This window comes from Hemiscyllium ocellatum, chromosome 4, assembly GCF_020745735.1.
Source record: "Hemiscyllium ocellatum isolate sHemOce1 chromosome 4, sHemOce1.pat.X.cur, whole genome shotgun sequence".
Taxonomy (NCBI): domain Eukaryota; kingdom Metazoa; phylum Chordata; class Chondrichthyes; order Orectolobiformes; family Hemiscylliidae; genus Hemiscyllium; species Hemiscyllium ocellatum.
The window spans coordinates 55,401,526-55,427,510 of NC_083404.1; positions in this window are offsets into that span (position 1 = coordinate 55,401,526).

Genomic DNA, 25,985 nt, shown 5'->3' on the forward strand with positions numbered 1-25,985 from the left:
AGGGAGTCAACATCAATTCTATGAAAGTATGATTTAATTATTACTGCAATAAAACATCAACATCTATGTAGCTTGTTTAAGTTTGTAAATATGTGCTTCTTCAAATGCTAAAATACTTCAGTTAGTATCTTACTTACTTGATTTGCGGTTTTTTTGACACTAAACTTTAACATATGTTTGATCCTAGTCACCTCTACTGGGAAGGAATGACCTCCTACGAGTTTAACAATTCCCAATAGTCATTAACAATTGGTTTGTTTAAACAAACTTACAGGGTAACAAAGAGCACCTTTTCAGCTTAAACAACTTTCAGCTTCTGGGTCAAAACTTTAGCTTTGAAAAAATGCATTTACTGTATTATTCTGCTTAACTGTTCTTGTTTATAACATTCCCTTGTACTTACACACAAAGAACAATAGATTTGAGAAGAAATTGCAAGACTGAGTGATTGTAAAGATTAGTTCAGATGTGTTATAGAGACAATTAAAGCTATTTTTCTGGGAGACGTTTAAATGATATGTAGGTTAGGTGTATAGTGGGTTAAAATCAGCATAATGGATACATGCATTTTTTTGTTTCTTCTACATTGTCAAAATCTCACAAATCTAGGCTAGTATTGATGATCCCCAGGAAGCATCCTGTAAAACAATTCATTCCATCACTGTGCAGGCTGCTGATTATCAGCAACACAGGATAAATGCAGGTGATTATTCATTTCTGAGGCAGTCTCATGGATGTTTAATTATTTGACAATCTTGAGTCAGAAATGTGGTAAGATACTCATACTGACCTGGATGATGCAGCTTAAGCAACACTTCAAGAAACCTTACATCACCCAGGGCAAAGCAGTCCATTTGATGGGCATCATATGCACAAACATTCATCCCTCCACACTGAAGGTCAGTAGCAGCAGTGTGTACGATCTACAAAATGCACTGCAGAAATTCACCAAAGCTCCTAAGAAGGATCATGTGACTACACAACCACATCCATCTAGAAGGACAAGGGCAGCAGTGGTTCAAGATGGCAGCTCACCACCAGGCAGATAACAATGGTTTATTTTTGAAGAGTGTACTTGAGTAATAAAAACTTCCAGAAATCCCCCTTTTCTTCACATTTGCTTTCTGCTTCACAACATTTACTAGGTCAGAATATTAAATAGAGTGACACCCAAGTATTCACTCTGTGTCCCAGGTTGTGTGTGAGTAATAGACGATGCACCATATGCAAAGTGGATATGGAGGCGATCTGTTTTACAAGTGATAACATGACCACAGTAACAACTTGCATGGACAGTTAAATAGTAAATGTGCAGGAGATTTGTTACCACAGCTTAGAGCATCCCTGCATCTGAGTCAGAAGAACTGGGTTCAAGACCTACCTGAACATTTGATGACCAAGGTAGATGCATTCATAATGCAACCAAACCAACTGAGTAGCAACCAGACTACCCTTCCAACGCACACCAGTGGCAGAGACAATCAGATTCCTGGGCTGCCACATTATAGAAAGGAAGTAAAAACCTCATCCGTCATTATTCATAGTCCCAGAGTACAACATGCATGTAAAAATACGGGTTGCCATTTCAACCTGGAATTGCTGAATGAATTGTAACATCATGTGTAAGGTTTCAGCATAGGTGTAACCTTGAAGCATGACAAGAACTATTTTCTGAAGGTTTAACATAAGTCTAGCATGGTTTCAGAATCTAGAGGTTCCAGCCACTCACCTCGTCAAACCCCTCCAGCCCCATCTGAAGCAGAGTCTGCTGCTCCAGAATTGGACTATTCAGTCACCTCAGAGAATAAAGATTTGACAAATAGAAAAATGTGTTTACACAGCAGTTATTGTATGCATACCCTTCTTTGACACATTTTCAGAGAGTTTGACCTGAATGTGTCAGAATATATCAGCCTTCAACTTGCAATCTTTTCAAGGAGAACTGTCCTGAGCATATATCATCTCCATGGATTAGTCTCAAGGAATCTTCCATTACAGGGATAGCCCTTACCATGGCTATGAAGATCACCCCTGCTTAAAAACCTTTATGGTATCAGAATCTTACAGCACATGGTTGGTGACATCAGCCAAACCAATCACTCAGCTTCTCACAGATAGGCCATGTAACTCTTAGAGGTCTCGGGATTTTATACCAGAAATATGGTGTGTAGAGTGAGTGAATTAAGTCAAATGTGGAATTTTGATTTCCCCACAGTAGATTAAGATGTAGAGATCGAGCATGATGTTGAGCATGAGTTTTGTGGTTATAATATATTCGCAGGTCATAAATTCTCAGTAGCAAAGAGACTTTTTTACATCATGTCTCATCTTGAAGATAAGATCAACAGCACATAAGAACTAGGTTGACATTCATTTCAAGGTAGTATACAAGAGTTGGGTTTTAAGCAATTGTGTCTGGGGCTAATATTTTCATTATTAAATACCTGGAAACAAGAGAGGGTAGGAGGAGAATGGAGGCTTGCACCAAGTCTTGGGACTGGCAAGGAGACGTCAATAGTATGGGGCAAGGTGGGTAAGTGGATAGGCAAGAAATGGGAGGAAGGAATGAGGAGTGGAAGAGGGATCCTTGAGAGTTTAGAGAGCGGAATTGTTGTTTAGTCCGGATGCAAATGAAGAAAGCATATCCGATTGTTGGCAGGCCTCAGTAAAGTCCCTGGGGAAACCTTCAGTCTGGAGATCCCAGCACTGTAATTTAAGAGCACCCTCCTGTGCTAGTGCAGAGGCTTGGAAATAGTCAGTCAGCCCCTCAGGACAGTCAGAGTCAGGATATTCCGCACTAAGGGATAAGGAGTTGAATGTTGGACAGCCTACCAACCAGCTTGACTCTTTCTGCCCTATTTCCTTCTGCCCTATATTGGCTGTTTTCAGTCTGAAATGAGACAGGGAGAGGTAGGTATGAAGAGACATGTGTATGGCATAGCTGTTATGTTTGGTACAGCAGGAGAAGCGTCCTGAGCAAGAGAATACACAGCATAGAGGACATGCAGAGTTGTTGAAGGGTCCAGGTGCAGGTGACAATGCGTGAGGGAAGATGTTCCAGGTAATTAATGAGAGTCATAGAGATTGACCCTTAGTGAGAGGTAGTAACCGTAGCAGTGATGGAGTAAATGTGAGATATTGGAGAGAAGATAGTTGAACTTACCTGGGCAGAGTGCAAAAATACATCAAGCTTCTTTCTACAGTGCTGGAAATTTCTCAAGACAGCTGAGGCTGCAATAACCTGGGTGGCAACCTCAGACCATGACGTGTTGTCAAGCCCTCCACTGCTGGTCTTGTGAGAGGAAATCTTACCTGCTGAAGAGGAAATCCAATTTGTACACCACCACATTCAAAACCAGAGCTCTAGGTCTCTGCCAGCAAAGCAGGACACCAATTTATCCTGTCTGCCATGTTGGGGACAAATGTCAGGAACCATACAGGGCAGCTGCAGACTAACAGCATCTGATTGGGTACATAACAGGAAATTCAAGATGACCCAGATGCAAGGGGTGTGGATGAATTCTGAGATATCCGCTGAGTGGCAAATGCTCCAGGAAAAGTATATGATAAAATTGAGCTGAAATTGGACATGGGACAGCATAGGGGTGGACTAGGTAGTTAATTAGACGAGTAAAAAATAAGGTCTGCAGATGCTGGAGATCACAGTTGAAAATGTGTTGCTGGTTAAAGCACAGCAGGTTAGGCAGCATCCAAAGAATAGGAAATTTGACGTTTCGGGCATAAACCCTTCATCAGGAATTTCTGATGATGGGCTTATGCCCGAAACGTCGAATTTCCTATTCCTTGGATGCAGTTAATTAGACGAGTTTAGTAAGATATGGTGAGAAACCTCACTCAGCCTCACAGCAGGACTCCCTCCAAGAAAGTCAAAACAACTCAGTCCAAGAAGTAAGATTTGGCCCATAATGTGAGAAAGTACCCAGACCATTTTATATTAAAGATGGTGGAGTTAAGCAAGAAAGTGGTGCCCTTAATGCAGTGAGTCCCTGTTTGACCAAGAGGATCTTTTATGGTGCATTTGAAGCTACAAAATTGCCTGCTAATAGTGGTTTCTAACAGAAAGGCTTCTTCCACCACCACAAAATCAAACATAATTCCCATTCATGCTGCCAGCACTTTTATTTTACTTGAAATTGGCACGGAAATGGGAAAAAGCAGGAGAGCAGAAAAGGTACTGACTTCAAGGTGCACCATTAGGGATGGTGCCCCATTGATAAAATTGCATCCTTTGTTTCCATTCAGCAATATTCGCATCTCCTCTCCTGAACTTTAGCTGGATAAGACACAGGATTTGTATCAGTTAGTATGGCTCCAAAGAAACAAGGACATTGTAGATGTTGCTTATTTGGCTTTCCAGGTCTCTTATTCTAACTCCATGTATAAAGATGGTCTTCAATTCTCTGAATGTCTAGTTTGCATTAAACCTCAGGAACATGTAGGTCAATGCCTGGTGATTCACAAGAACCAAAATTCCTTCACCTTGTGTCAGTTTAAATCTGTTTACAATGCCATTTCATGATAAAAATGTATATTTTTCAATCAAACAAGTCTTTGTTCCTTCGCATTTTGTTCTGTAAACACAATCTCAAACATGAAAGTAGCTCATTCCAAGTAACAAATCACCATGGAAACTTAAAATTTCCAGATAAATCCTTGTCAGATTATTAGAATCCTGGTGCTGTTTTCAGTCTCATTAAGCACTATCATTTTCTCATAGAACTATAATTCCCTTTCAATTCTATTTGTGTTCCACGGTGAAATTCAAAGTATGAATGAGAATGTGGTCATAAGGTGAGAGCTGTGGTTGCCAATAGATAATATCTTTACCGAGTACATCTGGCTCTCCAGTTTTACTTGAACCAGCAGACAGTTGTGTGCTTCACTAATGTGGATCCAATTCAGTCTCGTGCCCAACATATTTGGTATCTGAGGTTAGTGAACCAAATCACTGGATCACATCTCAAGACTAAATTTAACTCATCTAGGCATCTTCAGATAAGCTTTACTCATTAGTCAACCAATTTCAGTATCAATTTCCCTGTACGTTTCCCTGTGTATTCCCAGAAGACTAACCACCACATAGCATCCGTTGAATCTTGAATTGCTTGTGAACTTGCTCTTTCTCAGCTTGCTAAACCACAACTATATGTCTAATATCACAGAGTATTTAACTTTTCTTCTGAGAATCAGAACAGTCTCAGGGCTTGCTTAGAGCAAAATATATTTCAGGAAGTGCCTGCAACGCCTGATTACATCTGTGTTCAACTGACTTGAACATGAACTGTCAATTCTTGTGAATGGTTATCACAACTCTTGGAGCCACGCATTGGTATAGCCTCCACTCCCAGTCCAATCTTTAACAGTGATAAACTACTATTTGTTTTCTGTTGGTTCTTTAAATTGTAAATATTATACAGTTGAATCTGGAAATTCATCTTGCATTTAATCGGAAAGTTAATTGTGCATATGCTAGAACTTCAGATCTAATTTCCCATCATAATTTAAAAAGTCTCTTTATATAAATTTAAGCGTATGTGGAAAATTACTTGCTGTTTTTTAAAGCAAATATTCTCTCTGAAGTTAGATGGTTTATTCTTTCTGCACTCTCCTTCATTTGGTTTAAGCACCCGCAAACCAGTTGCGGAGTTGAGATACTCCTGTTCTACACCAATGAGGGATTATTGTTATCATTATCAAAAGGTGAACACGTACAGACTTAAGTGGCAATCTAATTTTTGAACACAGGTTTTCATCTGCTTATTTATTCATCTTTCCTTTTTCAATGGGTTAATGAATTCACTTGAATAAAAGTTTTTAAAAAATGTTATATACATTAAGCGTGGGATTCATGTGGCACAGCGACAGTGTCCCTATTTGCTCCAGTGGTATATAAAATATGTCTAAAGGCTGATTAACAATATCCATATTTTAAGAGCTCTTATGCTAAATCAGTAGCATTTATTTCCAAACCAATGGTCTGAAACCTACCATATTTTGCAGTGGTATAATTTATGACGAGTTTCATGTCCCAATACTATTCACAAACTATCTATCCTGCACTTATGGCCAAAGGAACTTACTACTGCCATGAAATCCAGGATCCCTGGCACTGTGCCATCACACACCCAGACATGCACCAACAGTCTCGAGATTCCCTGCATGGTTTGTGACATTTGTCCCAGGTTGGGGGAAATTGGCATCCTGCTTTGCGAGCAAGACTTGGAATCCTGATGGAAGAAGTGGTGCAGAGGCAAAATGTGCTCTTCCCAAAGGAATGGCAGAGGAGGCCATAACACTAGTTTGCTATCCAGTCAATGTGGTCTTGGGTGTCTGGAGAAATGTCCAGTGCCATTATTTTATCTATGCCAACTCTCACAATCAATGATATTGTAAACACCTTCCACCAACGCTCAGTTTCTACTAGTCTTAGTAATATCAAAGTTTTCTAATCAATATTCAAGTGACACTGTGACATATCTCTGGAGCAGGATGGATTTAAACCTAGGACTCCCAGTCCAGAGACATTGCCACCATACCACAAGAATTCTCATCATTTCTTGCAACATTTTCCCTTACTCATGCTCAGCCACCTAACTTGTATATGTTTTCAACTTATTCACTCACTCACACCTCACCACATTTCTCCATCTACACCGATGCTAACAGCCACTCGCTTTCATTTCACACAATCACCCCCTTTCTCTCATTCCACAGACCACATAGAAGAAGACCACAGTAGGCCAGAAAGACGCAAGGCAGATGCCGGAAGCCCCTTTCTCAGTTCCTCACTTTCTACAAGGAGAGGTACCTGAATCTGGTTACCCTAATCTACCAAATGGCTGTGCTCTGGACTGATTTTGATTCCTGGGATGTTTCCCTTGGGCTCACTGAATACTTAGACTTAGTGGCCTTAGACTTTAGACATGGCTATTTGCTCAAAACACATGCAGTTCAATGGGCACATGCACAGTTGGCATATAGTAAGATTAACATGGCAGAATGCCATACAGCAACGTATCTCACCCTTGAGTCATGAATGCTGACAGCCACAGCAAAATTCCTGGCTTTGTATCCATACTACAAAGCAAGACAAGATTGAAACATTATACAGGGATGTCATGATCACCTTGGTAAAGTCACCATAGTCCTACCAGTCCATCGGGCTGCTCTCCAATTAGAGGCAGAGATGTCTCATTGTGGTTTAATTTGAGGGTCACCACAGCTCAGAGAAGGAGAGAGGTTGATGAAGGAGAGCCCTTCATGGTAACCTCAGTCAGTGTAGGAATTGAACCCATACTGTTGGTATCATTCTGCATCACAAACCACCATTCAGTCAGCTGAGCTAACTGATCCTGCTCCCATCCCCCCCACCCCCTCCCCCCACACTCCCACCTTTCCTGGTAGACACTAAATGAATAAGTGTGAAGAGAGCAAGTGTGATGCAGCCTGGTCCAATCTGTCAGCTCTCTGCAATCCTTGCAGCACCATTGTGATGATGGTTGCCAGTGCACCCCAAAGTGCAGCAATGAAAAGCAGAAACTTTCTGGAATTGGATCAGAGATAGACATTGATGGCCCAGAGATATTGGCATACATTGGATGCCAGTGTCCATTGACATGGGGTGAGTGCAGCTGCTGCCCCATCGAGCATGCCCTGAGATGTCGGTGCCCATTGTCCGAGATGGATGACTGGATAAACAGCGAGCCAGGTACCTGCTCAGACTTTCAGAGCAGAATTTTTCAGGATCTTGTTTCTCTCCAGTTAGTGGTAAAATAGGAACCTCCACATTAATGAGATATGGTTAAATAATAATAAGGGTGATAGTGAGCAGTAATCCCTTTTAATAGTCCTCTTGCTGCTCATGATTGATAAACTCATCTTGACATCTGGGACATCATTAGAAAATGAGACTTGTTGCTCCCCACATCGAGAAAGAGCTCACTCATCTTCTCATAAAATTCTCCCATGGTCTCGCCCCAGCCCATGTCATTCAGGGCCTAGGGAGATTCCATCCTATGCTCGTATCTCTCAAGTGCATTTTGAGAGATCTAATGTAAGAAGGAAGTATACAGCAGAACTCTTAGTAAAAGCAAATTACTGCGGATGCTGGAATCTAAAACCAAAAGAGAAAATGCTGGAAAATCTCAGCAGGTCTGGCAGCATCTATAAGGAGAGAAAAAAGCTGACGTTTCGAGTCTAACTGACTCTTTGTCATAATTGACTCTTAGTAATATTGACATACAGAGGAGTCCAGGTGTACAGGTCCACAATTGTGGCAACACAAGTGGATAAGGTGGTCAAGAAGGTTTATGGCGTGCTTGCCTTCATTGGTAGGGGCATACAGTACAAAAATTCACAAGAAATGTTGCAGCTGTGCAGAACTTCAGTTAATCCATATTTAGAATATTGTGTACAGTTCTGGGCACCACAATACCAGAAAGATGTGGAGGCTTCAGAGAAGGTGCAGAAACGGTTTACCAAGATGTTACCCTTGGAGGGTATTAGCAATGAGGAGAGATTGGGCCAACTTGGTCTGTTTTTATTTGAACATCAAAGGGTGAATGGTGACCTGATAGAAGCTTGCAAAATCATGACAGGCATGGATAGAATTAAGTCAGAGTCCTTTACCCAGGGTAGAAATGTCAATTATAAGGAGACATATGTTTAAGTTTAAAGGAGGTAAGTTCAAAGGAGATGTGAGAGGCAGGTCTTTTACACAGAGGGTGATAAATGCTTAAAATGCACTGCCAGAGATGGTAGTGGAAGCAGATACAATAGCAACATTTAAGAGGCATCATAAGATATATAAATAGGCAGGAATTTGTGGGCTAAGGACAACACAGAGGCAAAAAGTTTTTAGTTTAGAAGGGCATCATGTATTGGTGCAGTCTTTTGGGCTGAAGGGTCCATTCCTGTGCTGTACTGTTCTTTGTTCTCTTTCCTTTGTACTTTGTTCTTTGTTCGTTACGAAACACAGAAGGACACTACCAACCTCCATGCTAATCAGACTTTGATTTTCATCTTGTTGTCAATTTAGTGTGTCAAATTAGCATATTGGAATAGTCCTAGATTGCAGATCATTTTGAAGGATTGCATTGAGAATTTACAAGCATATTTATGGTAGAGCCCTTGCAGTAACCAAGGGAGGGCACTTTAATCTCATCAATCTGTATCAGTCTTGAACCAACTTCCAAACGTGAAAGTTGAGTGTTTGAACAAAGGCTGTACTACTATCCTTAAAGGTACAGATCTATAAGCAAATCCATCACCCACTGATTCAAGCAATTAACTTACATTTGATCCTGATGTTGTTCTATTCTGAGCAGACTCAGAAACAGATTATATCACTCAAATCTTGCAAGGAAATCGTTTTTAGAAATGGATCAATCAGAAATTTGGCAAAATTATAAATCAAAAAGCAATGATGTTGTCAAAATAAACTTAGACAAAGTAATTTGTCTATAGTTGGAATTGGAACAGGTAATTTCCTCAAAGCATGAAACCTGCTTGATCTTCAATTCTCATTTTACATCTGGTCAGCACATTCCTAATGAAACAAGTAGATTTCCTTGCACTGTATGCTTCAATGTCATATACACAGACATCTCTATCAAAACAAAGTTTTTGCATAAGTTCTGTAAAAAGTGAACTGAGAGATGAAATGCTGTATAATTCAGTCAGGACTTCAGCAATGGATCTTCATTGACTTCAGAGCAGCTCACTGTTTGGTCTACGCTGCTGAGAATAATTTGGTTAGCTGCAACTTTTATTCTTATAGGCAAAGGACTTCAGAGCAGAATTAGGTCATAGGGTCATTCAAGGCCAGAGAGAGAAATCACGTGACCCAGCGCATCTCCTATTTCCGGACTCCTTACCACACACAGCCCACTTGAACACTCACATTATTTCAGTACCCAGAATTAGATGAATGACTTTATATAGGATTGTCAAAACCTCGGATTTTTTACTCTACTCTTCTATTTATATAGCCCATTGAAAGATAAGTTTCAGCATAAAAAACATAACAGCCAGAGCTTTGTCAGACAGCTGAACACAATCTGGTCATTCATATTATTCAACCAACCCTGTGATGCAGTGGTAGTGTCCCTATCTCTTAACCTGTAGGCCAGGGTTCACACCCCAACTGTTCCACAAGTGTTTAATAGCATTTCTGAACACATTGATTGGAAAATATCTATACAACTAACTCTTTGGAGTTGTTGTGGGGCATTGGTAACGCCCCTGAGCAAGGAGGCTTAGGTACAACCCTACCTGTTTCAGAGGTGTGTCATTATATCACTGAACAGGATGATTAGAAAATGTCTATGTCACCAATTTTGTTTCTCTCAACCTGGTCCTATGCAATCTCTATCCAGAAACAACAAAATGTCACTTCACAAGCATCATATACAACAACTCTCAAGCACAAATGAGAACATCTTGAACTATCAGTGGCATAATCTATTGGTGCATGAGTCCTGGCTTCACACCAACGCTTGTATATGAAAATGTCCCAGAAATTAGTATCAACCATTTTAGCCGCAATAATGTGCAATATTTATCTGCACAAGGACAGGAATTCTAGTTTAATCTTGAAACTTGAGAATTTTAAATTCCCAATTCAAAATCTAAAGATAAAGACAATGAAGATTTTGGACTACCATAAAAATTCAACAGCTTCACCATTATCATTGAGGGAAAGAAACTAGTCATTCTTGCCTGATCCGGTCACTACCAACAGGATTGGTTTCATTTTCTTCTCCTGATACTAGCAGAGACACTTAGTAATATTCAGAATGTTACTGTTTTCACTAGAAAACCTGTCAACACCACATGAGCCAATCCTATTTGCCAATGAATCCAATGTTCTTTGCAAAGATGTTAGGACATCTAGGAACATTATGATAGAGTAACAAATGTGATTTCCAACACTGTGTTAATCCTAGTCATTATCAATGAATTACAGGTTTATTGTTATTTTTCTGTCCCACAATGACTCTGTGAAACTACCTTTCACATAGAGGATGGGAAATAGAGGCTTCCAATGCCTCTATCATGTGATTAAATGAAAACACATTCACAATTAACAGTCTCCCTTCCTTCTCTTCATAGAAAACTCACCCACAGACTGTCAATTCAACACCCACCCTCATCAAAGAAAATGACCTAAGAGAATGACGAAGAAAAAATTTGGTGTCAAATCTTTGACATGCTGTCGTTGTCCTGCCTGCTGGCCTGTTTCATGTCTTCGGTGCAAAAAAAAACATAATTTTATTCCAACTCTAGAAAGCATTGTCAGAGATGTTCCCTGACAATCTGATTATGCCTTTTATATTTTCATGCACTCCAAAGAGTGACAGTACTGAATGATCAAGCAACAGTATATGGATTATAAAAATATTTCTCACTGTGGAAATATTTCAACTGATTGACTGGGGCTTTCAGGCAGCTTTACATTGGTTGCCAACTGCAGCCCTCAAAGTCTGTCAACTCATCTCAGCAAATCCAAATGAGAAGACAAGGAACAGGACCTGAGTACAACTTCAGGGTCTGTGATATTCAAACATTTCTCTGTGGGAAACATGAAGCTTAAAAATTCCCAAGACATAGCCTCACCTTCACTCCACCAAGCCTGGGTGAAGTGATTTCAATCACCACTGGGGCAATGCGAGCTCTAAACACAATGCCTGGAGTTTTTTAGTGGGCTAATGCCTTTGCTTGTGCAGGATGGTGAGAGAGTGACCAAGGGCAGACATGACTCAGAACACACCTTAGCTGTTTGACCCTTGATGTTGCGCCAATCCAAGCCCACCTAACCTACACTAGCCCACTATCCTCCATATGCCTATCCAATGCCCTTTTAAATGCCCATAAAGAGGGAGAGTCCACCACTGCTACTGGCAGGGCATTCCATGAACTCGCAACTCGCTGAGTAAAGAATCTACCCCTAACATCTGTCCTATACCTACCACCCCTTAATTTAAAGTTATGCCCCCTCGTAATAACTGACTCCATACGTGTTCAAGAGTGGGACGTCCCCTATAGAAGCATATCATGAGAGGGGCAAAGCTTCCTAACCTTTTCCCATCCTCACAAGTGTCTCAGTGATTAACACAATCTCTTCTGGGTCTTGCAGTCATTCAATGATATTATGGCTGATCAGGTTATGGTCTCATTCCCACTTTCCTTATCTGCTTCCTATAACCTTTAACTCCCTTGTCTTTCAAAAATCTAACTCAAGTATCTTCAGGATTGTAAATGTTTCTGCAAGACCTCTCATTTTTCTATACTCTCATGAGTACATTATGTTCTCATGTGCTGGGAGATCCTGACAATTATATATCTATTTAATGCTGTATAGCCTTGCCCACAGGAATTATATTGGGAATACAGGGACCACTTATTACAATGGATGAAAAATCATAGAACCATACTTCCAATGGGTTACTTACAGTGACTCCCCAGAATTAAAGCACCACTTCAAACAATTATCCTTCTTTTGCAAAGTCAGAAATGCAATAACTAATCTCAGATAGAAAATACAGAGGAACCTTGATTAGCTGAACGTCAAATATCCGAATTTTGGATTATCTGAACAAGATCGCAAGGTCCCGATGCTTGGCTAAACTGTGTTTTCCAGCATTCAATTATCTGAACATTCGATTATCCAAACAAAATACTCCCCGCCCATGCTGTTCGGATATTCGAGGTTCCACTGTATAAATTGCCAATGAATCCAATGTTCTTTGCAAGGGTGTTAGGACATCTAGGAACATTAGAATAGAGTAACCAATGTGATTTCCAACACTGTGAATCCTAGTCATTATCAATGAATTACAGGTTTATTTATTGGTTTTAAGAAGTTCCTATTATGGAATTCACTGTCATCTAATCACATGGTCTTATAAGTTAGTCATTAAACATCCAAAATGACTTCATGGTAAACTTGATGTCACATTGTAACTTTTTTTGAAGAGTACTTTGGGGTCAGAGCTCAAAAACTACATCATCCATTTGAACTTAGATTCAAACTTCGCCCACAATTCTGTGTCTTGCAGTTAGCATAGGAATGGGATCAGTCCCTTGGACCTGTTCCACTATTCATTGAGATTATGGATGATCTTTAGCTTAACCCCAGCTATTCCATAGAAACTCAATGTATCATCAGTATTGAAATTTTCAACTGACCAAGCTTCAATAGCTTTTTTCTTTTTTTTTTCTGCTTTCACAGCTGCAGTTGCGGTAGAAGAACCATACATAGCTACATTGATTTAATTTAGGGATGAGGAAAAGTGGGCGGCACGGTGGCACAGTGGTTAGCACTGCTGCCTCACAGCGCCTGTAGACGCGGGTTCAATTCCCGACTCAGGCGACTGACTGTGTGGAGTTTGCACGTTCTCCCCGTGTCTGCGTGGGTTTCCTCCGGGTGCTCCGGTTTCCTCCCACAGTCACAAAGATGTGCGGGTCAGGTGAATCAGCCAAGCTAAATTGCCCGTAGTGTTAGGTAAGGGGTAAATGTAGGGGTATGGGTGGGTTGCGCTTCGGCGGGTCGGTGTGGACTTGTTGGGCCGAAGGGCCTGTTTCCACACTGTAAGTCTAATCTAATCAAACCAGTTGCTAATGCCATTTCAGGGCATATTTGTGCCCATCCATATATTCATGTGTGCATGTTTGAACACTGCATAGTGTTAATCATGCTGCTCATGCTCACTGGGTTCCGATGAAGGAGATACCAAAGATCATTACCATCCCTGGAAACCGCATACAAGTATAACTCACTGTCTTTGGGAGAGAAGGGAAAATAAACAAAGCATTGAAACTGTTGGAATTCCCTATAGGACCCTCTGAGTCTGAATTCCCATCAGAAGTTCTTATTGGGGTCTTTACAAAACCTACCCTAAATATCTGACAGAAACTGTCACTGAAAGAAAAACAATGTGTACTTGTCTGACCCAGTCAATGTCTTGGTTCTCTGCCAAAGCTTGAGCTCTCTAGCATGACCTCACCCCAACCACCAACCCCCTCCCCAATTCTGTTAACGTATTATAGGAAGCGGTTTTGTCAGTTTAAAGATGGTCCCTCCTAGTGTCAGCAGCTTTCTCAGAAATCAACCTGCAATTCTCCTAAAGTTAGATTGCCTAAACCAGAAGGGGCCCATTGGGTGCTGGTAGTAGCCACAATTCCCCAGACAAGGAGTTTTATACTATGTTCGAATACACACATTCAGCTGCATAACTCAACGGTCAGTCCAGAGACCACAGTCTTATGCAAGTTCTCAGGGTCTAACTGTGCTTTGCAATAGCTATCAGTGAAAGCAGCTGCTGTTTTGTGAACTGCAAATAACAGCTGCCTGAGCCATGGTTTTATTATGTAATTGGTAACAAAGGAATTGCTACACTTTTAGTGATCAGAAAATAGGCACCGATAACTGATTAGTTGAACCACAACACACCACAGTTATGTTCTTTGTATGGATGTAATGACAGGTAAAGGTGGGTACTTGAAAAGAAAGACTTTGGGGAAAGAGTGGGATGAATCTTGCAAAGAATTGGAACACAAGCGGGACAAGCTGAATGTTGTGCTTCTGTGCTGCATGAATCTATGGAATTGTCTTTAGCCAGGTTTATGCTAATCTGAGACAAAGCTAAAGCCAGGGAGTGACACAGTGGCACACTACTTAAGGTGTTCTGTCACGGTCAGGTAGCAATTGGATTTCTTGCAAATATGTCAGCCTGCAAGTGAGGCTCCCCATGTCAGTCCAGATAAATATCAAGATACTCCACGTGCAAGACAAATCTATGACATGTATCTCACTATTCTATCCAGGTTCCAGATAGAGACTGTGCATACTGGTGTTCTGTGACAGTACAAGAGGGGTCAAAAACACCTTAGCAATAGGGAACAGTAGATTCTTTTGCTTAAACCAAACCATACCCAAACCATAAGAAAGAGAAAGTGTTACCATTCGGGTGCACTGTGCTACTGGGTGGATGAACGACATTTTAACACCAGTGGTTCATCACAGGTTTTGTGTTTCAGATATCAGCTCTCAGGGAAGTAGAATGAGAAAGGCTCAGAAACATATCCAGAGGGTCAAAAAGATATACAAGTTGTGGGTCATCCTGACCATTTACAGGTATCATCTTTTTGAAAATGTGAAACTTTTTGGAAGTAATCATAGACTTCCCCACCATGCCACCTACTCTCCACCGATTCTGATCAGGAATTCATGACATGGAAGAGACTATATATAAGTGGAGTAGCAATCAATGGCAAGTTGCACTGTATTTACAGCTGTTTGGCACTTAATGACATTTTTCTGGTTGTTGCATTGGTGACTTCATAGCAACAGCTCTGATTCAGATCCAAGAAAGTGACAGACCTGGTCTCAAGTTTGGCTCTCACTTTCCAGCATAAATCAAGCAAATGCAGTTGTGTAACAGGGAGAAGCACCCAATTCCTGGAGGGGAGGGGCCCTGATTTGGTTTACTCCAATTTTAAATCACAGGCCAAGATGACACCTCTCAAGCCAACCATCCTTTTTGAATTTGTCAGTTGGGCCACAATTGCTTCGTTGGCTTTAAATTTCAAAGTGAATCTTTGACTGGATGAATGGTAGTGGTTTCTTACTGTTGTTGATTCCACTACATCAAGCTTAGCCTTGGGTGGGGCATGGTGCCTGCAAGAGCCCAAAATCCTGCTGCTGCTATGGGCCAGGCAAGGGTTCTGTAAATGAAGCCTTGTCTGAATAAAAATCACTTCCGGTCTGTTACTTGGATACCCATCTCCTCCCTCAACTAAGATAAGATCTCGACCACCACTGGATTACACAGTGATTCTGTGATTACACAGTAGAATATCTTTGGCTCTGAATTTCAAGGAGTATTTTAATACATGTGTTTTTGTCAATAGCACCCCTTCCATGTATATATGGTTTCCATTCAGTGGAACCCAAACATTACATTGTTTACTGTCATTTGATGTAGTCAGTGGTGTGTGTGGGTTCATGTGTGGTGGGCCCCATCATTTTCTGCTCACCCTATGTGTGCTATTGTTGGTATACTGCCTGCTATTGTGTTTGTTAGGTTTACCACGTTGCATGTCATTTTGTGTTTGATGTCACAGGCTGACAATAGTTGCTGTGCTAAGGGCTAACATGTTGGTTGCTGTTCTATTGCTATCATGCTGGGATTGGTACTGCTTAACTGCTGATCTGCTGGTTTCAGTGACAGAAATACCTGAATCTAGGTAACTATAAAGTGCTTTTATGCTGGCCATCAACGTATGAGGTCTTATCTGTGACTGTCATGTGACAATATATGGGCATCAGTAAAACAGTAACAATCTCATGGTGGGAAAAGTAGTCATTTATTTTCGATTCATACAGACAATGTGACTGGCTCCATTCTGAAAGGGGCTTTCCATCGGATGCCCAATGTTTGCATCTATTTCTTGTGACAGACCACATTACACTTGGAAATTGTAGTTCTGGAATGCATTAGGTCTCCCGTTTATCATTTTAGAACAGAACTGGATGGAGACTATGCATAGACAAAGCAAGCAACTTCTGTTAACTTTCCTCTTCAAAGACCCACAAAAATCATTGCAGTCGCTGTAATGTCAGTGCCTTCACTTTCCACAATCATGACCTCTCTCCCCTCATTTTCAACCTGCCTGCCCTTTCCCTCGATCAGCCAACAACTTACCCTGCTCTCAGCTGCTTGCCTCAATCTTGAGGCATTGACCCAACACCCGTTTGGTTACATGCAACTCTCCTCTTGAGTTTCAAGGAGACAGGGACAGTTTACCACTGGATCAGAGAGACAGCTGGCCCAATCCACCAGTCAGGCAGCCAGAGGTCAAAGCCCGGTCCTTTTGGGGAAAGAAAACGCAGCCACAAGCTTCAAACATGCTCAGGAGTTTGACGGCCATTTTCACACGTGCAGAGCAAATGTCAAGCAGTCCCAGCATGTCTGAGGCATGATGACATTCATATGAACACACTCTCCAGATTCCACAAGACGCTGCTTCAAAACAATATTTGTATATTTCGAGACTGTGCCTGACTGACATGTTTGCATTAACTGCATTACATCTGACTGCCTTTCATGTAAACAGTGCACAGGCATAGGAGGTTATGCAAAGTGGTCATGTTTTTCTATTTAAACATAGAACTAAAAATATAGTATACTCAATAGTCAGTTGCTCGTTATTAACGGACTGTCACAGACAGAAATAAATGCCACTCCAAGGCCCAAACACGGCATGACCTGACCCTAGTCTATCCAAAAGTGGAAAAACATCAGCATCAATTTCTGTTGGATAAACCTGTCAATTTAAAGCAACAAGAACAAGGAAACAAGTCCAAGTCTGCATTGAGTGCAGGAATTTTCTGTGTCCCATTTTCATGAGCTTGGAGACAGAAAAGCATTTTCTTACTCATTATATTGGGCATTTTGGGAATCCTGCTGGATTGGGTAAGAGATTCCTGTCAATGGCGAATACCAATATTGTACCTTTAGATGTGTAACCAAGGTATTTAGAGCCAGAGTGATGAATTTTGCTTTGCGCCCATTCCACTCCCAGTTGAGCTGTGTTGAATGCAGATAGTTCAGAGCATTGTGGTATTACTTTTGTAGGTGACCGGAAATACTGGAGGGGGATAGGTCATGCAAACAGTTCCACCACTTGAATAGCCATTTTTGGATGCAACAATTAAAGCATTGCAATGAGCCACAAACAATAAGTGTGCCTTTGAATACTTTCTGGCAGGAAACCAAAGACAGTTTGAGGCTGGTCCTGTCAGGTGGTCCAACCTGTCCGCTTGACATCAAGGTGTCAAAGTTCATTCATCAAAGATGAGAAGGAAGAAAAATAAGCAATAAAAAGGGCAAAGAAATGTGTAAGACTCGCTGCCAGTTTGCCTTTTAGACCTTTTGTGACTCCCAACATCCTTGCCAACACAAGTCCATTGCCTTTGCCAAGCTTGTTTCCATCATCCACTGGTGCCACAGCTGATACAGGGTGAACATCTTGTGTTTCTTCACCATGGTGTTCATGGTGAGCAGTGCCAAATGAAAACAAATACGCTTAGAAAACTGTCAGCACTTAAAAGTTCTCACTTTGACCAAGGCCTTTTCCATTTTAAACCACTTCCCACAACACCCACCCACTCTTTGCCCCACTCTTCACTAGAGTTTGGTTCAGAAATTTGGCAGAAATAATACACAGAGAGGATGAAATATTCCGTTGCCCACCAGTTGAAGAGCTGACAAGGGATATGCAGCATCTTGAGGGGAAAAGCTCACTGAACATTCTGCCAATCAGGCAAATTTGAGGCTCCCAATGGACATCAATCCATAATCACATCCTGTGCTGCAGCAGTCCCTCCTGTGAGGGCTGACCAGCTAAGCAGAGGCTGTGGTTGCTGCTGGGAAAGCAAACCAGAAGTGCAAGGATCCAGGGGGTAGGGCTAATGATATTTTGACGAGGGTGCAGTTAAGGGTTTCCAGGGTCTCAGTGGATGGGGAGAGGAAAGCAGCGAATTGGAGGCAAATGTATAAGTGGCTTCAGTGACCAGCCCCTGTTTCATAATGTTTGTGCTTTCATTAGGCACTGACTGCTTTTGATTGTGGCCTACCTCCACCACCCCCCTAAGTCAAGCAGACAATAATCTTCTTGCCTCCAGAAAGATACTGGTCAGCAGACCCACGTGAAGCTGACTTACTCCCAACAACAGTGAACTGAGACCCTTAAGTGGTCATAATTGACCTCTGAAAGGCCTGAGTGAATGACAGAACGGAGAAATCAACCATGGGCCTGCTCACCCAGAATTTAATTCTATCAGAGACAGGAAAGCATTGGGGACCACCTCCATCACTTGGCTCGGTGAAATGCCCTTCCAGCCTCCTACCTCAACTCTTCCAGGACCAGAAGGTGCGACCTATCTGGGAGCCCTCAAATTTAATGCTCCCATGTTAACACTGTCATTGACATAATAGGTTACATGCAGAACTACAAGATTCCCAGGTACCCTTTCCTTCTTCGCCATTGCACCTTTGAAAATTGCATTGCTTTCCTGAGAACTGCACTTTTTTTATTTATTTAAGAGACTGATAATTAAGGCAGTGAGGAATTGGGGAGCAGAGCAGGAAGAGGCCCTCTACTTACAGAATACAAAAGCAAATTTAAGAGGACAGTCATGACTGTCTCAATCTAAATTTTACCACAGTTTATCTGAGCTTTCACCTGATGTGTGCTTTCAGGAATCAATTCAGGTTCCCCAGTTTCACGAAATGGCGACCATTACTATTTTCTGTAACAGAATTGGTCATCTAATTTGTTTGACTGGCTTGACTTTGGAAGGGTAGTTTTAAAGTTACCTGGCTTATGTTTCAGACACTTCAGTACATTCTCACCCCAGTCATGTAGCTACTTCACACATCCTACGTTACATTATAATATTTAACCATTAGTCAACCATACAGTACAGGTCATTCTGCTATAACATAGGTTTTGTCCATGAGAATTGGCTGTAACGCAATTGACAAATAGGAGACACTGTTTCTAAAGTACGAACTTTCAAAATGTGTGTTGGCTATAACGAGATTGCAACATCAACATTTTAAGAGCTATTTTTCTTGTGTGGTTTTTATATACCACACGGTCACACAAGAACACGACCATCATGTTATAGAATAACTACCTGTAATGATTGAGTAAGAGCATCAGGACCCTGGACCAACCTTGCAATGAGGCCCAGTCTCTCTTCAGCCCAAACTGATAGTGTGGCATCAAACCACATGACAAAAGATGGGATAGCTACAAGATTCACTGGATAGAAAATTGGGGCAGCACTTAGGATCAGTAAACAAATTTGAGATTGTTTGCAGAAGAGAAGATTTCAAAAAATAATTTTTTAAGAAATTGTCAGCAAAGTTTTGACTCCAGGTTGCAGCCAAAAAAAGCTACAGAGCTGCTATAATAAAGAAAACATCTCTGGACAGAAGACTCTTCCAGAGAAACTAGCAGTACATTGTTTTTTATTCATTCATGGGATGAGATGTCACTGACCATGCAGTATTTAGTGTCCAATCTCTAATTGCCCAGACAGCAGTTAAGAATCAACCACATTGCTGTGGGTCTGGAGTCACATGTAGGCCAGACCAGGTAAGGATGGCAGTGTCCTTCCCTAAAGGACATAAGGAACCAGATAATCAACTACAGTTCCATGGTCACCATTAGACTCTTAATTCCATTTAATTTTATTTTTTACTTAACTCAAATTCCACCATCTACCATGGTAGGATTTGAACCAGGTCCCAAGAACATTGTCTGGTCTCTGGATTAACAACTCAGTGACAATACCAGTAGGCTATTACCTCCCCTGTAAGCTCCAAAAAGCTATTCATAGCCAATAAAATTATGATAAGGCAGTATCTGCTGCCACTGGAGCTGCAGGGAAACTGTGCATGTATTCAGAAATATATTTATCACCCAGAAGTATGCATGTGCATGGTTCCACATCCTTTATATCTTCATGTTGTGCATAAAGTCCACACTCTGATTGTGCACACAATAGGCACAATATTGAAATGGAATCAAGCATGGGTGGATGGTGGAAGGGTGAACAGTACAGACAGGGCTGAGGGGGTAGAGAATGGATGGACCAGATAAACAATGGATGGGTGGGGAGGGAGGAGAGAAAATGGACTGAAGCTGTCCTGCTAGATCTGTTTCTCCCCCCGCATCACCAACCCAGACCAAGCTAACCAAATCCCCCATCTGATCTACTCCCTCCACCCAACATATCCTAACTACCCACTTTGATGTCACTACCACCCCAGCCTGATCCCTGCCCCATCCCCTTGTCCAACCCCACTCCCCTCCCTATTCATGGCTGCATCCATTAATGTCCATGTACACGTTTGCTGGGAGTAACATGTATGTTCCACAGTGTCTGTAAATGCAGCCAGAGGAGAAACAACATCTCGAATAGCAGTAAGAACAGTAAAAGCCCACTTGCAACTAAAGGGTTAAATCTAAATTGAGTACCTACATAGCGAATCTGATTATTGGACAAGCAAAACAAATTTGATCCCTTAAGAGACGAAATAAATAAGTTTCACTTCCAACCAAAAAACAAGGCTCAGGAGCAAAGGTGAGAGTTTAACAGATTTGACTATTCAGTCAACAACAAACTTTAGGTCCAAGATTAAAGAAAAGATTGAAAAAGGAGAAAATATCTGGAATAAAAATCATTAATGCTCTTCAAAGTATCAGACAGTGAAGTTACAGAAGTCTTTAACCAAAAGAGAAAATGCTGGAAAATCTCAGCAGGTCTGGCAGCATCTGTAAGGAGAGAAAAGAGCTGACATTTTGAATCTAACTGACCCTTTGTCAAAGCTCCCTTTGACCCTTTGACAAAGGGTCAGTTAGACTCGAAACGTCAGCTCTTTTCTCTCCTTACAGATGCTGCCAGACCTGCTGAGATTTTCCAGCATTTTCTCTTTTGGTTTCAGATTCCAGCATCCACAGTAATTTGCTTTTTTTTTACAGAAGTCTTTATTATTTTAATGGTTTGAACAGTAAATTCAAAGTTTTATTGAACAACCAAGGAGTTTATTGAGTTTATTCTTTAAAAGATGTGAAATTGGAATCTGATCAAATGGTGTCAAATTCAGTGCTTCAGATGCAGAGAAAAATCTGTGTAAGTGACGTATTTGATGTAAACAAAAAAAGCCAGCCAAAAAACAAACAAAATCACTAATAAAAAATATACAGTAAATGTTGTCAAATGATGTAACCTAAAAAAGCTCATTTGAGAATGTCTAAAAACCCATTAATGAATATTCATGACAGAGGTAGGAGTTTTATGTCAGAGCTTCAAGACCCTGGAGCAACTTGGTGATGATATCACAGAAAAACATAGCACTGAGCATAAATATCACCGTGTGGGCAAAGTTAGGACACTCTAGAATGGGAGATAGCCTTGAGAGCACATAGACATGAATGCACCATGAAGCTGGATTAGTCCTTATCTAATGCCATCATAAGATCAGAGTCTGGCATATCTATGATTACCATTTATAGCAGTATTTGTTTTTAATGTATAATAGATAGTGTTACATTGAGGACTAAGCCTGAAGACCACTGTGACTTTGCCTTCGTCTCAAATAGCATGTCTTGAAACCAAAATCACAGGATAAAAGAATAACAAAATCTAGAATTCTAGTTGGAATTGTTGACTATTTTTCATAACATATTTTTACATTTACTTATAATATGGAGTTCATGATCTAACTTGTGTACGGATTTTTGAAAATGCGTGACTGCAGATAAACAGACATTACTCACTGATTGCACACTCTAGTGATTTTATGCTTCCATATGGTGTTACTTGGAATTTATTTTACATTTTACCACAATGCCTTAGAAATGAGTAAGAGGAAGTCAAAACTTTTCAAGTGCATCCGAGTGAACAGAATATACAGAATAAGTTGAATATATGACTTTTATTCATTTTTATCCATTTCACGTTTTCAAATAATGTTAGCACCTCCAGTTTAAAAGTCTCATACTTGATCTCAAATAGCCTCTAATTTCTTTATCTCTGTCACTGCTTACAGTTGTCTAAAACACTTGGGTTTCTCAAATTCTTGCCTCTCATCTCTCTTTAAGATTCAGCACTCCACCTCAAGTAGCAATGTGCTCAGCTTCCTAGAATTAAAACTTTGGAAACCCCTCCTTAAACTTCTCCATCTCCCTCCCAGAATCTTGAAATTTAGTAAGTTGTTCCTAGGCCTTCAAGGATTACATTTTGAGGGAAGGTTACATCAGCTAGGCTCATCTTCCATAGAATACAGAAAGTTAGAGGGTGACTGTATTGAGAAATTTAGGATTCTAAAAGGAACATGAAAGGCTATACAATGAAAAAATATCTTTCACTATTGGGAGAACATTAAGTGAGGCACATAACCTTCAAATCAGGGGCAGTGAGAAAGTGGGAGCATGGAACATGTTCCTACAAATAACAGTTGATGCTAGCTGAATTAATCATTTTAAACCTGAGACTGAAAATTTTTTGCTAGCTAAAGAATATAGAGCTGAAGCAGCTAAATGGGATTAAAATTCAGTTCAGCTCATTGGATGGGGAGATAAGTTTGAAAGGCCGAATGGTCTTTTCTTCAGTCTATGTTCTTGAAAACCTACTTCCTTGATCAAGCTTTTGGTCATCTGCGTGATATATGGCATATGTAAAATTTTGTTTGATAACACTCTTGTTATAAGACATGTTCCTAGGGGAATAGTGTTATAGAAATACAAGTTGTTTCCATTTCTCATTTTGATTTGGACTTCATCATTCTTTTACTAAAAGTTTTAATTTTTACTCCCAAATTTCCACATGCTTAAAGTTTAGCTGCTCTGCTGGCCCAGATTTGTTGGCTAATTGGTTGGCTGGCTATCATTGCTGAAATCCTTTACAGATTGCACTCTATTATGTGATTGTGTTGCTTCCTGGTTAGAAGTTCTACACTCAAATAGAATATAGTGTCACTGTATCAGTTCAGAACCTGCAAGCTCTTACAAAGTAAGGCTGGTAATGTTTGAATTTAAAATATCAGCAAGCTGAAAAGAAAGGAAATCTGTGATTGTGAGGACAGTACATGTCAAATAAATAGATTCAAAATAAGCTGAATGTATAAGTAGACAACCTCCATGCCATAGCATGTCCTACTTATCTGCAATAATAAAAAGATCACATAAAACCTCTTTTATGACAACCTCCAGCATTAAAGCCTAGGGTAAATGCTTTCCAAATTCAGGATCATCTGTGATGCATAATGATCATATTTCAAAAGAAACCTTGCTTCATTCTCTGGTAATTTCATTATTATATATTTCTATTGCTCATAGTGTGCAATTATCAAGGACATACTGTGGAGGAGGTGAACTAATAACAGCAGAAGGAACAGAATAGAACAAGTAAGCACTATGAGGTTCTGTGATTATAATAATATCAAAGAAATGCAATAAGGTTTTCCTTTTTGAAATTCCATATAACATGGGTAAAGCCTTTTCAGAAAAGGCTTCTCGATGCAGCCTTTTCTTCTTTCCCTCTTCTTGGAAACTGAAAACCAGTAATCCCTTAAGAATGCAGCACAAATCAAAAGCTCAGGGTGAGATTAGCCTTGAAGAAAGGGTGAATTCTACAGTAGGCCCCTCAACACAATTCTAATGAATGGTGTATCATTACAGCTCCACATGGCATAGTGCTGCTGACCAAAGACAGACTGTGCTGAAGTGAGGTAAAAGGATATGTGGGAACAGTTTGTGGAGTCAGGGTACCGTGCATAATCAGTGACCAAATAACTCTGGCTTAACCCCTTCACCCATAAATGCTCATTTACAGGAACTAAGACAAGAGCCTTCATGACTACAAATTCCTTTCTATGACAGTGAGAGACCTCAAGTGTTTATTCCAGCACGGGGACACTCTGACTTTCTGCTGTGGCTGAACCAGGCCTGACCTCAGTCTCATTGAACTTGAACTTTAGTTCAAACAACTCAAAACACTGAACCACAGGGAAGAGTGAGAACTTGGCTCTATTCCCACATTTGTGGCAGCTCGTGTTTTCGGTTTTCAAACTGGACCTCTGCCATTTGAAATGAAAAATCTGAGCTACTGTACATCTAATCAAGTCAGTCAAGCTCAGAAAAAAATCAAATCTTTGAACTCAATATCATGATTATTGGAGGAAGCAGCTGGACAATCCCTCTGAAGATTCAACGTGATCATGTATTCAGTATTTGTTACCGTTGAAATTATTTCAGGAAAGGTATTCTCAGCCATTTCTTACGAAGCTGCATGTTCTGAGCTAATAAGTTCCAGAAAGATAGAAGAGGTAGAGTCATAGCAAGAAAAACCTAGAAAGCAGCTTAACCTTAAATAAAGGTTAGGGAATGCTGGAGACTCAGCATTTTTGCCGTGTTTTTGTTGAAGAATACAGGAATGTCCAGAATAAACAAAGTATTTGCAACATCTGTATTATATTGTTACTGGTCACCACGCTCTCACTTCCTCACACTGCTGTCAGTGCACTCAGTCTAGCTGTTTACACACAGTCAGCGCCCACAATAACTCTTCAAATGTTTAAAAATGACCAGTTTGAAGTGAATGAAAAACAAATCTGCACAAAAGGGTCTTCTCGTAAACAGACTTGAGAAAAGATGATTTTCTTATTTGGTGTTTAGTGGAATTGTAAATAGGAGAGCGCAGTTTGTGTTTATAGTTTTGCTACAAATAGCACATGGATGCCATCTTCTCTGATTGTTCCTGACAGTAAGTATGTAGTGGATATTAAACCTGGTCCCCAGATGTTGAATTTTTTTCCCTTTTCCTCATATTGTTATGATTAAGTTATGCTGTGGTGTTCCTCATACCAGAAGCTGTGTGGAAGAACAGTTTGATCCTTGACAGAGATCTATCATAGCCATTGTAAAAGTAAATCCCTTAAAACAGGAAACCAAATTGCAATATTTCAGGGTGTTAAGCAGCTTCTAAAAGCAACTGGACAATTGTGTGCTCTGATTTACTATTGGCTGAACACAATTGTTGGATCCCTATATATATTTGAAATATGCAGTTTTTTTGTCATGTTATATTACCCTTAATAGGCATTTAATGCAAAGTAGGTATGTTGTCATTCATTGCAAGGGGAATGAAAGATAAAAGCAGAATGTCTTCCATGAGCTATACCGGGTAATGGTAGCACCAAATCTGAGATACTGTATATAGTTTTGGCCTTCTAATCTAAACAAGATAATAAATGCACTGGAAACAGTTCAGAGAAGGTTTGCTTAATTAATTCTTTGAGATGATGATGGTTATCATATGAGCAATGGTTGAACAGATTGCGCATGTATCCAACAGAACTTAGAAGAATGAAAGGGGCTCTTTTTGA